At 39.0% G+C, this 11,348-nt stretch overlaps 1 protein-coding gene across 1 annotated transcript in view; it reads left to right on the top strand.

Moving 5' to 3' along the window:
* Positions 1–11,348, top strand: part of SLC10A7 (solute carrier family 10, member 7) — a 147,549-nt gene that overhangs the window by 130,795 nt on the left and 5,406 nt on the right. The gene's annotated exons all lie outside the window — the stretch shown is intronic.

The following is an 11,348-nucleotide window of genomic DNA, read 5'->3' as shown; positions in this document are numbered from 1 at the left end:
CTGCTTCTGAGATCCCAGTGGGTTTACTGGATGTTGTAGTGAGTTTTTACTCTAGTGAGTTTTGATACTGTCATTCTTTGGGTAAAAATGAAAAGTTTTTCTCATCTCCTAAGTCGTCACCCAGCATTTGCGTGAAAGAATCAGTAAGTGATTTGCTAGGCTTTGATTTGCTCTGTGACTCCCCTTATCCTTTTCCCCTCTCTGTCTTTGGAAAATAAGAGCTGGGGGATATGTACTACATGAGATGACAGCGGGGAGAAAAGAAGCACTTAGATCCACTGCTTTTTTCTCATATTGGCATTTTTTTGTAGCCCAACATGAGGGCAGGTGGATTGCCTTTTCTAGCTCAGCAATCTCCTAGGGCCAACATTTGTTTCTTACCAAATAATATTATCAGTCAGGTTGTTACCATGTAATTTTCAAGTCTTCTTTCTCAGTAGATCCCAGTAGAGCCCAGGAAATGCTGCTATTTCCAGTATGGCTGCCATATCAGAATATTAGCAAAACCAAATATAGACTGAAGTCTTACGTAGTTGGGAATAGTATGAATGTTTTCTGCTTGAACAGACAAATCCCATTTTGCCTTTGTAAGCATTTCTGTAATACTATGGCCAAGACTTACTTGAAGGGGCCATCTCCACAAGAAGTCAAACTGACAGTTTTGAGTAGGCTGTGGTTACTGGATTAGTCTGTGCCTGAGCATCTCTTTTATTTTCCCTTGCTACTCATATACATGACTGGGCAATCACCCCGTTCGTCTCCTCCAGACCAGAGCTTCCCTAGGGGATGTACTTTCAGGCGGGGAATGTGCTGGTAGGCCAATCTGAAAGTAGGAAATGTCCAATGATGTATAGTGACTTTAGGACACAGAGTACCTGATAGTCCCTTGGCTTTTAATCACAAGATTCACTATATAGCATGTCTAATCTATTTTACTCAATTTTGCGCCCTACGTGATTCTAGAAAAGAAAATACTAGAATAAATTAGGGAATTTCCTTTCCTTTCTGACCTGAAACATACATTTCTTTGATTATTCTTAGAATGTGGCAAGAAATTCTGTACCAGCTCCCAGGGCTTCCTTTTCATCTGTATCCTCTGCCAGTAGTAGGTTTTTTATTAATATTTAGAAAGTTTGCCTCCAGCAGTACTAAAATGTGCATCAGAGGACAACAGTTGTTTACTGTGTTTGAACTGAAGAATCTCACCCAGGAGATCTCATTCACTTGAAGTTTACATCTCTCAATCTCGACTTGCAGAAAGAGATCGATGAATAACAATTGTCATTTCAGAGTGGCACCTCTCCAATTATTTATTTGGTTGTGTGTCTTCCCAGATGTACATGTAATTGTATCAGACACTAAAAACCAGATTGCAGGTTTTTAATGACAGCAAGCTCATACTTCTTTATAATAAAAAATAAAAATAAACACACATATCCATCTGTAAAACGATGACACAGGAGCCCTCCTTCCCCACCTAAACCAGTTAAAGGTAATTTATCTACTTAAAGAAACTACATTATATTCAGTAGATAGCTGACAGGTGACCCTTGGGAAGACCCATGTTTGGACATGACTCAAGATTATTTATTTTTTTTTACCTCAAGCTGGCAGAGGCTACAAGTGTCACCCATACTAAAGCTGGTGATTATTGAAGATGTTGAATCTCCCTGAGAGAGTTGCATCTACATTTGCTGCTCTCAGTGCAGCTTCTGGCAAGCAGTCTGAGCTGCTTACTCCAGACACTTCTAAAATAGTGGGTGCAAGGATGCAAAAAATCAACAGTAACAACAAATTTAGAAATCTCCTATTACAGGAAGGATGGTCTTAGGAATCTGGAAGAGGGTTCCTCCTCTAAAAGCTGCCATGACCACTGCAAGCACATAACCCTAATCCACTGAGTTTTAGAACAGGAAATAGTATCCCTCAGGATTTCTAGGTAGTAAGCTGTTTTCTCAAAATGCCTTTCCAAATGACTGGAGCATTGAAGCTCTTCTTGCCTCATATCTTCTTTTCCTGACCACAGAAATCAGATGAAGAGAGAATTAAAGGAAAATTTATGCTAGTATTCCTAAAAAATACTGTTTTTCTTTATGAAAGGAACTGTTTTCTTGTTTTATCATTTAAAATGAATTTGTGTATCATGTTTTCCTTTGCATCAAGGCTTCAGGAGAAAAAAAGCTTTCAAAAATCTAATTAAAAGATAGTATGAAACACTTTGGAGCATAATCCTTTCCTGCTTGTGTTTACAAATATAATAAGAGCAAATATATAAAACATTTTTATAATGGCCTTTAAAATAATATGTTTAAATAAAATCCATATAATCCAGACTTTAATGTTGAGAAGTCTTAGCATCAGCTGTATGTAGGAAAGGACAGTAATGTTCAAGGAAATAAGTTAATCAAATCTCAGGTTTGTTTTTTTTAGGACATTTGTCGATCTCTTTGTCCAGAATTCCTTCATCAGTAGGTCTGCCTTATTAAGACTTTAAAAAAAGGTGTTGGCTACAAGAACTAATAAAGGGAATGAAGTGTTTAAAATCAATGTATTTAAACTTCATAGCTTAGATATTGCTAGTGAATTACAAGGAAGAATTTACCTTGTGCCATCAGTATGAAAAGTGAATATCTAAGCCATAAAAAAAAAAGGACTGAAGTGTGAGGATCAGTTTACAATGTTGCTGTGCCCACATTGTCGTGCTAAATTAAGGATAAATCATATTCAAAATATTACTTTGGTCATGTGGTGGTTCAATTAATTCTTGAATTCCCTGTTAACTAATTACTACTGCCGTGTTGTCAGACAGGTGGAGGTGTTTTGGAGTCTAAGGCACAAGTCTTCAGTTGTTGGTGTTAAATGTTTCATTGTTAGCAGCTGGTAAGGTTGCCTATGTTGTTCATTACACATCCAATCTGAATGCACCCACTGAACACCCAGAAATGGACAAACTACTTTGTTTCCCTTCCTCTAGCTTTTACATTTTTATTTACCTAAAAATTTGATAGTATCAAGATGTGCTGTCTCCTAATAACTGTACTTGCATTGCACTTAAATTACAGATTTCTATGATGGGTATAGTGAGGCAGTTACATGAAGTTACAGTCTCCTTCTCTGGAGACTTTCAAGACCCATCTGGATACCTTTCTGAGTGGTCTGCCCTAGCAGAGTTTTTTTTTGGTCCTCCTCTGGCAGGGGGGTTTGGACTCGATGATCTTCAGAGGTGCCTTCCAACCCCTAATATTCTGTGATTCTGTGGCTCAGTACTGAGCCTTCCCAATAATTCTGGACCCCAAATAGTAAGTTATTTACTGTAATCGTAGAATCATAGAATGGTTTGAGTTGGTCAGGGACACTTTCCATTAGATCAGGTTGCCAAAAGCCCCATTCATCCTGGCCTTGAACACTTCCAGGGCTTCCACAGCATCCCTGGGCAACCTATTCCAGTGTCTCACTACCCTCACACTAAAGAATTTCTTCCGAATGTCTAAACCTAAATCTACCCTCTTCCAGTTTTGATCTTTTCCCCCTTGTCCTCTCGCTACAAGCCCTTGTAAAAAGCCCCTTCAGGTACTGGGAGGCTGCTGTAAGGTCTCTCCAGAGCCTTCTTTTCTCCAGGCTGAACAACCCCAGCTCTCTCAGCCTGTTCTCTCCGCTCCTAATGCGAGGCCTTGTTGAATATCCTGGTATATCTTTGTTCTTTCCCAAGGAGCTGGATAACAGTGAAAATTTTTTGGAAGATTAGGGTCCATGCAGAACTCCAAACAAAACTAGCATAGCCCTGCATTCTACACTTTTCCTCTGCAGCTCTTCCAGACTCCCTTAATATCTCACCAGTCCCTTAGAGAACCTCCCTGTTAGATGTCTGCTTTTCCCACTTTGTGAGCCTGTTTTTTGCTTTCTGTTATAAGTAACACTGACCTGAAATATGAAAACATACTGAAAAAAATATATCTTTTTTTCCCTGAAAATATTTTAAAGACACATTGTCATACAGCATATGTGGGGGCAGAAAGGCAAGGGGAATGTAGTCTCAACTGCTACAAATGTTGCAGAACCTCCCCCCCCAGTCAGAAACTAAGTGTCATATCACCTGGAGGCAGTTGGGGTTGTGCTGATGGATGATCTCTTTATACCTACCGGCAAAAGTCAGATCTCCATGGTAACACTAGGCTTTGTCACCATGGTGTGAAGGAACCAAAGTGCAAATAACCATTGTACCACTGTAAACCATTGTCTAGCCACTGTGGACGGACTCTTACCTTGATGCTACTATTTCCTTCTGGACTAAAGACTAGCAAAGTTTGTCTGTTACTTTTCTCAGCCTTGATTGTGGCAAGCAGGACCAGGGAGGTGATCATCCCTCTGTACTCAGCATTGGTGAGGCCACACCTCAAGGTGTCCAGTTTTGGGCACCTCAATACAAGAAGGACATCGAGGTGCGGGAGCGTGTCCAAAGAAGGGCGTCAGAGCTGGTGAAGGGCCTTGAGAACAAATCTTATGAGGAATGTCTGAGGGAACTGGGACTGTTTAGTCTGAAGAAAAGGAGGCTGAGGGGAGACCTCATAGGCCTCTACAAGTACCTGAAAGGATGTTGTAAAGAGGTAGATGCTGGTCTCTTCTCAAAAGTAACTGGTGATACATTAAGAGGAAATGGCCTCAAGCTGCACCAGGGGAGGTTTAGACCAGACATTAGGAAGAACTTTTACACTGAAAGGGTTGTCAGACATTGGAACATGCTGCCCAGGGAGGTGGTTAAGTCACCATCCCTGGATATGTTTAAAAGTCATCTGGATGTGGTGCTTGGGAATATGGCTTAGTGCTGGACTTGATTAGAGTAGGGTTAATGGTTGGACTTGATGATCTTGAAGGTCTTTTCTAACATAGGTGATTCTGTGTGATTCTTTTGCAGAGTACAAAATGACCGTAAGGTCTAGGATCTCTTGTTTAGGGCTAAGAGTGCAATAAATCTCAGAGTTGTAGCTTCAGTGGGGCTGGAAAAGGACTTCTAAATTTTCCTCTGAGGAATTTTTCACCTGGGGAAGAGCTTGGCTGCCTGTTTTAAGCTTAGCTTCAAGTAATCTGTTTTCCCTCAAATGTAATGTGATTTCATCTTACATTGGAAGTTGCTGCCTTCATGTGAAATGGGAATACTCAGTAGCAAGGCAATATTTGTATTGTTCTGGGTTGTCAGATACCACTTAGTGGTTCCTGTCCCTGAAACAAACTGGTCCTGAAAGAAGAGCATTTAACTTGAGTTCAGTGCACACTTCGGAGAGGGCATAGATATAGGAAAAAGAATCCTTAAGCAGTTAATTTGTAAAATGCATCTTCTTCCATTGTGATCTCAATAGGTCATAACAGAGACTGAACAAGAGCAAGAACCATCTTCCACCCCTGCCTGGTCTTTGCCCAGGATAGGCATAGTCTATAAATTTCTGTCTCCTCAAAACTAACCACTTTGCAGCATGTTGCCATTTTGCTTCTGCATGAACAACCTTTTTCAAATCTTCTGAACTGGATTTTACCCAGAGCTCTTCCCACCCTTCCCACCATGCAGTCACTGGGCTACTTGCAATACTATTCTGAAAGTTGGTGGTAAAATTTCAGGTGCTCATTTGGCACTGTATTTGCAGTGATAAGCTCAGAAACCCCCTGCTCTGGCAGCTTAGGAGAGTTTCATGCAGTATATGCCCCTCCTTACAGGCTTTTTCTCAGTTAAAAAATAAATAAAAAGATAGCTACTTGACCTACTAATGTTCCCTTCACATCAACCCTTGAGAGAATCCTTTGGAAAGAAAGTAACATGGAGATTGTCAGAGAAGCTACTGTCATACACGTGATGCATTTTGTATATTGCACTTGAAGATCATGGCAAATCTGAAATCTGTAGATAAGTAGAAGGGATAACTGAAAATCCAAAGACTCAGGTTTTTCTTCAAAGTATTTCCAATGCCTCTTTGCAAAGAGTTCTTTGGTGTTCTGATTCCTGAATGCCTGGTGGTTCCATAGCCCTAGAGATTACCTCTTTGTTTTGCCCCAAATCTCTTTTCCTAAGAAGAAATGCTGCACGATTTTGTGATTTGGAATGTGTTTCAGTAATTTGAGCAATAACGTTTTAGGATAAATTGTTTGTTGTTAGGACACTAAGGGGGAAAACCTATACAGTAAAGTATGTAAGTAGAGCGTCTAGCAATAATTCTGCTTTGGGCGTGAGAGATAATGGCCTATGTTTCAGTGGCAATAAAATGTTGTATTAAGTTATCTGAACCCATTGCAATGTGATAAAAAACAGCAAATGATAAAACAATGCTTTGAGGAGAGCTTACACATTCAGTGAGCATAAAATAAACATATTAAAATAGAAAAAAAAACCCACCCTGGTTTCCAGTACTTATTGTTTTATCACTTCCGTCATGGGTATAGGATAAAAGAAAACTCTTACTTGCTTGTTAGAAGAAGAAAGCTCCTACTTGAAGTTCTTACTTGGCAGATGTCAGTTGAAAGCTCTGCTATGGAATATGCTGCAATGTCAAACTCTGTTGGGTAATTTTAGACAAATGTGTCATGTGTGACATGGAAATATGGCAGGCTGTACATTAGTGATTTCCCAAGTGTTTGGATCAGGTAGTAATGTGCTGAGAAAGTGCTCTTTATCTCTCCACACTGTGTACTTGTATAGCAGTGGGGAAAGGCTTTTGGTAGAAATTACTTTAGTCAGAAAAAGAATCCATTTACAATATGTGCCTTCTAACATCTTTCAGACAATGCATTGTATTAAAGAGGCATTTTTTGATTAATGTTTTATAAACATTTTTCAGCATGACAGCTTAAAGTCCCTGTAAAATTGTAAATGCGTGCATAGTGCTCACTTCCATAAAGTCAAATGCCATCTCATAAAGTCTAGTTGGATCCTGTCAGTGACAGTGACACAGAATCAGTACCTTGGAGCATTAAAATTAATTTGCTTCATTTATATTACTGCAGCGATAGCTAGATGAAAAGAGTCCTATATTTAAATTCTCTTAAAGATACCTTCAAATCTTTTAGGATTTTTTTATTATTACTATTTTACAGTTAACTAAATGTAGTGAAGTGCAGCATAATATTTTCATGGGCCTTTTAAGAAGGTGAGTACAAAATGTGAAAGTATCAAAGGGGAAGGGGGAGGATGTTGGAGGTTGTTATACTGGGTGCAAATCTGGAGAAAAGATAAATAATTTTTAATTGTGCAGGCTACTAGAGAAACAGTGGCCTTTGACAAGGGTTGGATAAACCACAGCCTTGGAGCCAAACTGGAATACTCTGGAGCAGTGGAGAGCAAACAGGGCTCTTCTATAGCAGACTTGCTTCTCCTTCTTCCTTGTTGAAGGTCATGGATAAACAGCTTTTCTCTTGCTAGCTCTTCCTCAGGTTTTCAAAGTTCTGTGAAATGGGCTGAGGGAGGACATGAACAGGAAGAAAAATTAAATGTTCTCCATATCACAGGCTTAACTCACTTCTCTGAGTTGCAGTGAGACTGAGATTTTAGTGCCCCCTGCACTTATTGGAGCTTAGAGATTTTAGTGAAAGTACCCAAAATGTACACTTCTGTAAGGGAGAGAGTTGAAGGTCTTGGGAAGCAAAAAACAAGCAGGCTAAAAGCACAGGAGTGGAGGAGGAAAAAGCAAGAAGGGAGTAAATACAGAAAAAGAAAAAAAACATAGCCTCTGAATGCTGAAGCTAAAAAGCAAGGAGGAAGATGGGAAGACAGGGGCACACTGATAGGATAAACATAGCCAAACAAAGGAGAAGAGGGCAAATCAGGGTTAAAAGCTGGAAACAGACTGATCTTGATTGGATGGAGTATCTGGGTGATGATATCAGTGGTTCCTCCCTTCTGCTACAGCTCTTTGAAGGATCAGGGAGGTGATCACTCAGCTAAGTGCCATGTTTCCTCTTTCTTTGGAGGAGGATGGGATACAACCTTAACTTGCACTTGTCACAGTGTTTGGTCAGCTCTGATGCAGGAGTTGGGCATGCTTTCATGAAATAAGGCTGTTGAAATTATTTTTGGCAACTCAGCAACTTGTTACACCTCTACTTTGAGCAAAGCTGTTCCAGTTGGTACTAAAGCACAGCGAAGCACTTTGTCATTCAGCTCCTGTGATATGGAGTGAGTGAGAGTTTTTGGCAGAGGAGTTGAACCTAGCGGCTGGTATCCTGTAACTTTGTAAACTCCAAAAACATGAATGGTTGTTTGTGGCATTAGCCTTCAGACCATGACAGTATTCTTAAAACTTAACAAGTGTTCCTCCTCCAGTGTCAATCAGGATGAAGATCCTTAGAAGTCAGTCCAATTAACCTGAACTGCAGTTAAGCATGATTAATGGCTCCATGAAAACAAAGCAAAAAAACAGGCATTATTCTTTTTGTGTGTGAAAGCAGACTTAATGCTCCAGAGGGCAAATAAATACCATAGTAATATTGGGAGGTGGGGGGAGGGAGGAGCTGGTCTGTACTTTGAGGAAACTTAAAACTAAGGTAGCAGTCTGGGTTTTAATATATGTGATTTGATCCTGAGAAAAATGTACTTATCTTAGACTTAGTGTAGCTGTCATACTCCATCAGCACTGGAAGCAATATGCTGTGAAAGATGAGGAGAAGAGGAATGGACAACCCAAAATAAAGATAACCGTATCCACTTTGCTTAATACCTTCATGCCTTGCTATCTTTCTTTAAGATTTAAACTCGTCTCACCTTATTAGTGTTGTTATAGGTGCATTTTTTCTTCCTTTGGCTGGGACTTGGTTTTCCTTTGGGGGTTTTGGTTTTTTCCAAGTGTTTTACATATATAAAAAATATATATATATACTTTTTTTTTTTTAAAGAGTGGGAAAAGTAACTATTAAAATATTTTTTCCTAACTGTGCATTTGCTTGAGTATTATGTATTTGGCAAACATTAGCAGTCTTACTAATGCTTGTATTTACTATGCGTTGCTACGAAAAAGTTCAGACATTTTAAAAAAGAAATAAAACCCCCATGCCACTTCGTTTAGCTTTGTGGTGATATTACTGACAGATGCATTTGTGACTGTAGTTTGTGGATCTTTTGTCATGAAATGTTTTCTGAGAGAGTTGTATACTGGCAAGGTTGGAATTATAAAGTTCAGTGTGAAAAAAAGCAACAGGGTTTTTTCTTTCCATTGAACTAATGCTTACCTGCAAAAATTGTTAGTATTTCTTCTTTTCACCAGTTAGTTTTTTTGCTGGTAAATAACAGGAACTTTAATTGCACATTAGTAGCTTACAGGAACCTATTGTTATGACAAGTATTTAAACCAGCTGTGAATTAAAAACCTCTTTCCACCCAGTAATCTAATTATATTGTCACACTAATTATAGTATTTTGTATTTGTATTTGACAACTTTAATTTTCTTTTCCTAGTTTACTGATATAACTTTCCTCTAGAGAATTTACCTTTTAAGCTAGAATTTCTTATTTTGTCTTTCAGAAAGTGTACAATAATTTAAAGCATGTCTCAGTCACTTTGGAACCATTCTGTACATGTCTCTGCTCTTAATTTTCTGTGTGATCTTAGGCTAGTCATTTTAGTGTTCTCTGATTCTCTGTAGGAGTCCTGTTCAGCTTACTAAGGTGTTTTTGGATCTATGAATGAAATTGCACTACCAAAACATCAGGTACTGTCTTAGGAACATAAATATAACATGTTCATAGTCTGGGACTCTAGTTTTGTTTGGGGTTTTTTTGTGGTTAGAGACTAGAAAAGGGCCCACAAGCATGAAGTTGAGACTTGTAAACAGGCAATAATACCTTCATCTATTCACAAAAACAGTATGATGGGCATTTGAAGTACATTGTACTCCTTAATATAATACAAATGTCCATTTAATTTCTATCCAAATACTACTTATTCACAAGCCCCAGAAATTAGTGCTAATAATAAGCATTATTAGCTAATAAGCTAATAATAATCACACCTATTGTGTGATAAGTCCATTATGTTGTTGTGAATAATATTGAAATTAAGCATGCAGGCTTTTATTTATTTGACTTAATTTTTCCCTGGAAATATTAATGTAAGTAACGGCTACTACTAGTCTGGGCATGAGATTGTTACTAGTGTAATTTGATAAAGCTAATGAAAATAATTACAAGAAATGGTGGAGCAGAAGCATGATGAACATATCAGCAAGCCTCGACCTGTGTCAGCAATAGTGGGGCACTGGTATTATTCAACAAATAAGCTGTTTCCTCCCATAGGGAAGAGGCAGCTTTTATTAAGGGAAACCTGAAATGGTGTTAAGAATGGGAATTTATTCAAGACACAGAGAAAAGTTTATGTAAACCTGGCAACTTTGGCTGACCTGAAACATTGACTAATGGGGGAATGAAGGGCATGTGGCACAAAGCTTTGCTTTTTGTTATTGCTAAGAAAGGAGACACAGAGATGCATTCTGTGGAGGCTGTGTGTAGTCTGCTTTGCTGCAAGGCTGGTGCTGGCAGAAGATTCCTAGAATGACATTTAAGATGAGGGAGAAAATAAGGTTTGTTCCTGTAGGCTCCTGAGGAATTGCAGCTGCTCCTGTTGGCCACTGTGCAAAAGTCTGGTTAAGCAATACAGAGATGGTTGCAAGTTTTGCCCATACCTATGCTTTGTTGAGGATGGTAGCAAATTCCAAGATTTAAACAGATAATTTTGAACACTAACATGTTCAAAGTAAACATAATCAGTGTAATTACTGCTAAACTGAATAAAATACAATTTTACATATTGCATCATCAAGTGGGAAGGTTATGCATGGAGGAGATGTCTAATAGAATTAGCACTGTTAAGTGCAAATTCAGGCTCTTAGGAAAAATGGCCAATCTCTAGTTTTTAACAGTATCTGGCAACTTCTGTACTCCAGCTGCTCCCTAACTCTTCATAGGCATAACTACTTCATATTGCTCTCTCAGTTCACTAAACCTTTTCTCTCTGGTGCTGTCTCTCTTCTGAAACATGCAGATAGGGCAAAGAGTTTTGTTCTCTAACACATGAGCATTCACCTGCAGACTACTTGACTCTCTACCTTCACTGCATGAGTCAGTCAAAGCAGGGGAGGCTGTTTGGGTACTCACCAACTGGCAGGGAGTACACCAGGAAATGCAACCCTCCTCCACTGGTAAGCAGACTGAAGAAAGGTTAGAAGCAGGAGTTGTGCAGGCTGGATGGAGGACAATCATGAAGACAAGAAATAGAGCACAGTGAGAGGAAGTAGTATAGTAAATAAGCAGTAGAGATGTATGCTCAGCAACCAGTCATGCTATGGAAGAACATACTTTTTATCAAGTCTTCAGCAGG

The sequence above is a fragment of the Chaetura pelagica genome, unplaced genomic scaffold (genome assembly GCF_000747805.2).
Source record: "Chaetura pelagica isolate M959 unplaced genomic scaffold, ChaPel_1.0 scaffold221, whole genome shotgun sequence".
Lineage (NCBI taxonomy): Eukaryota > Metazoa > Chordata > Aves > Apodiformes > Apodidae > Chaetura > Chaetura pelagica.
Note: the sequence above shows the minus strand (reverse complement) of the source record. Positions and strands in the feature narration are given on the sequence as shown.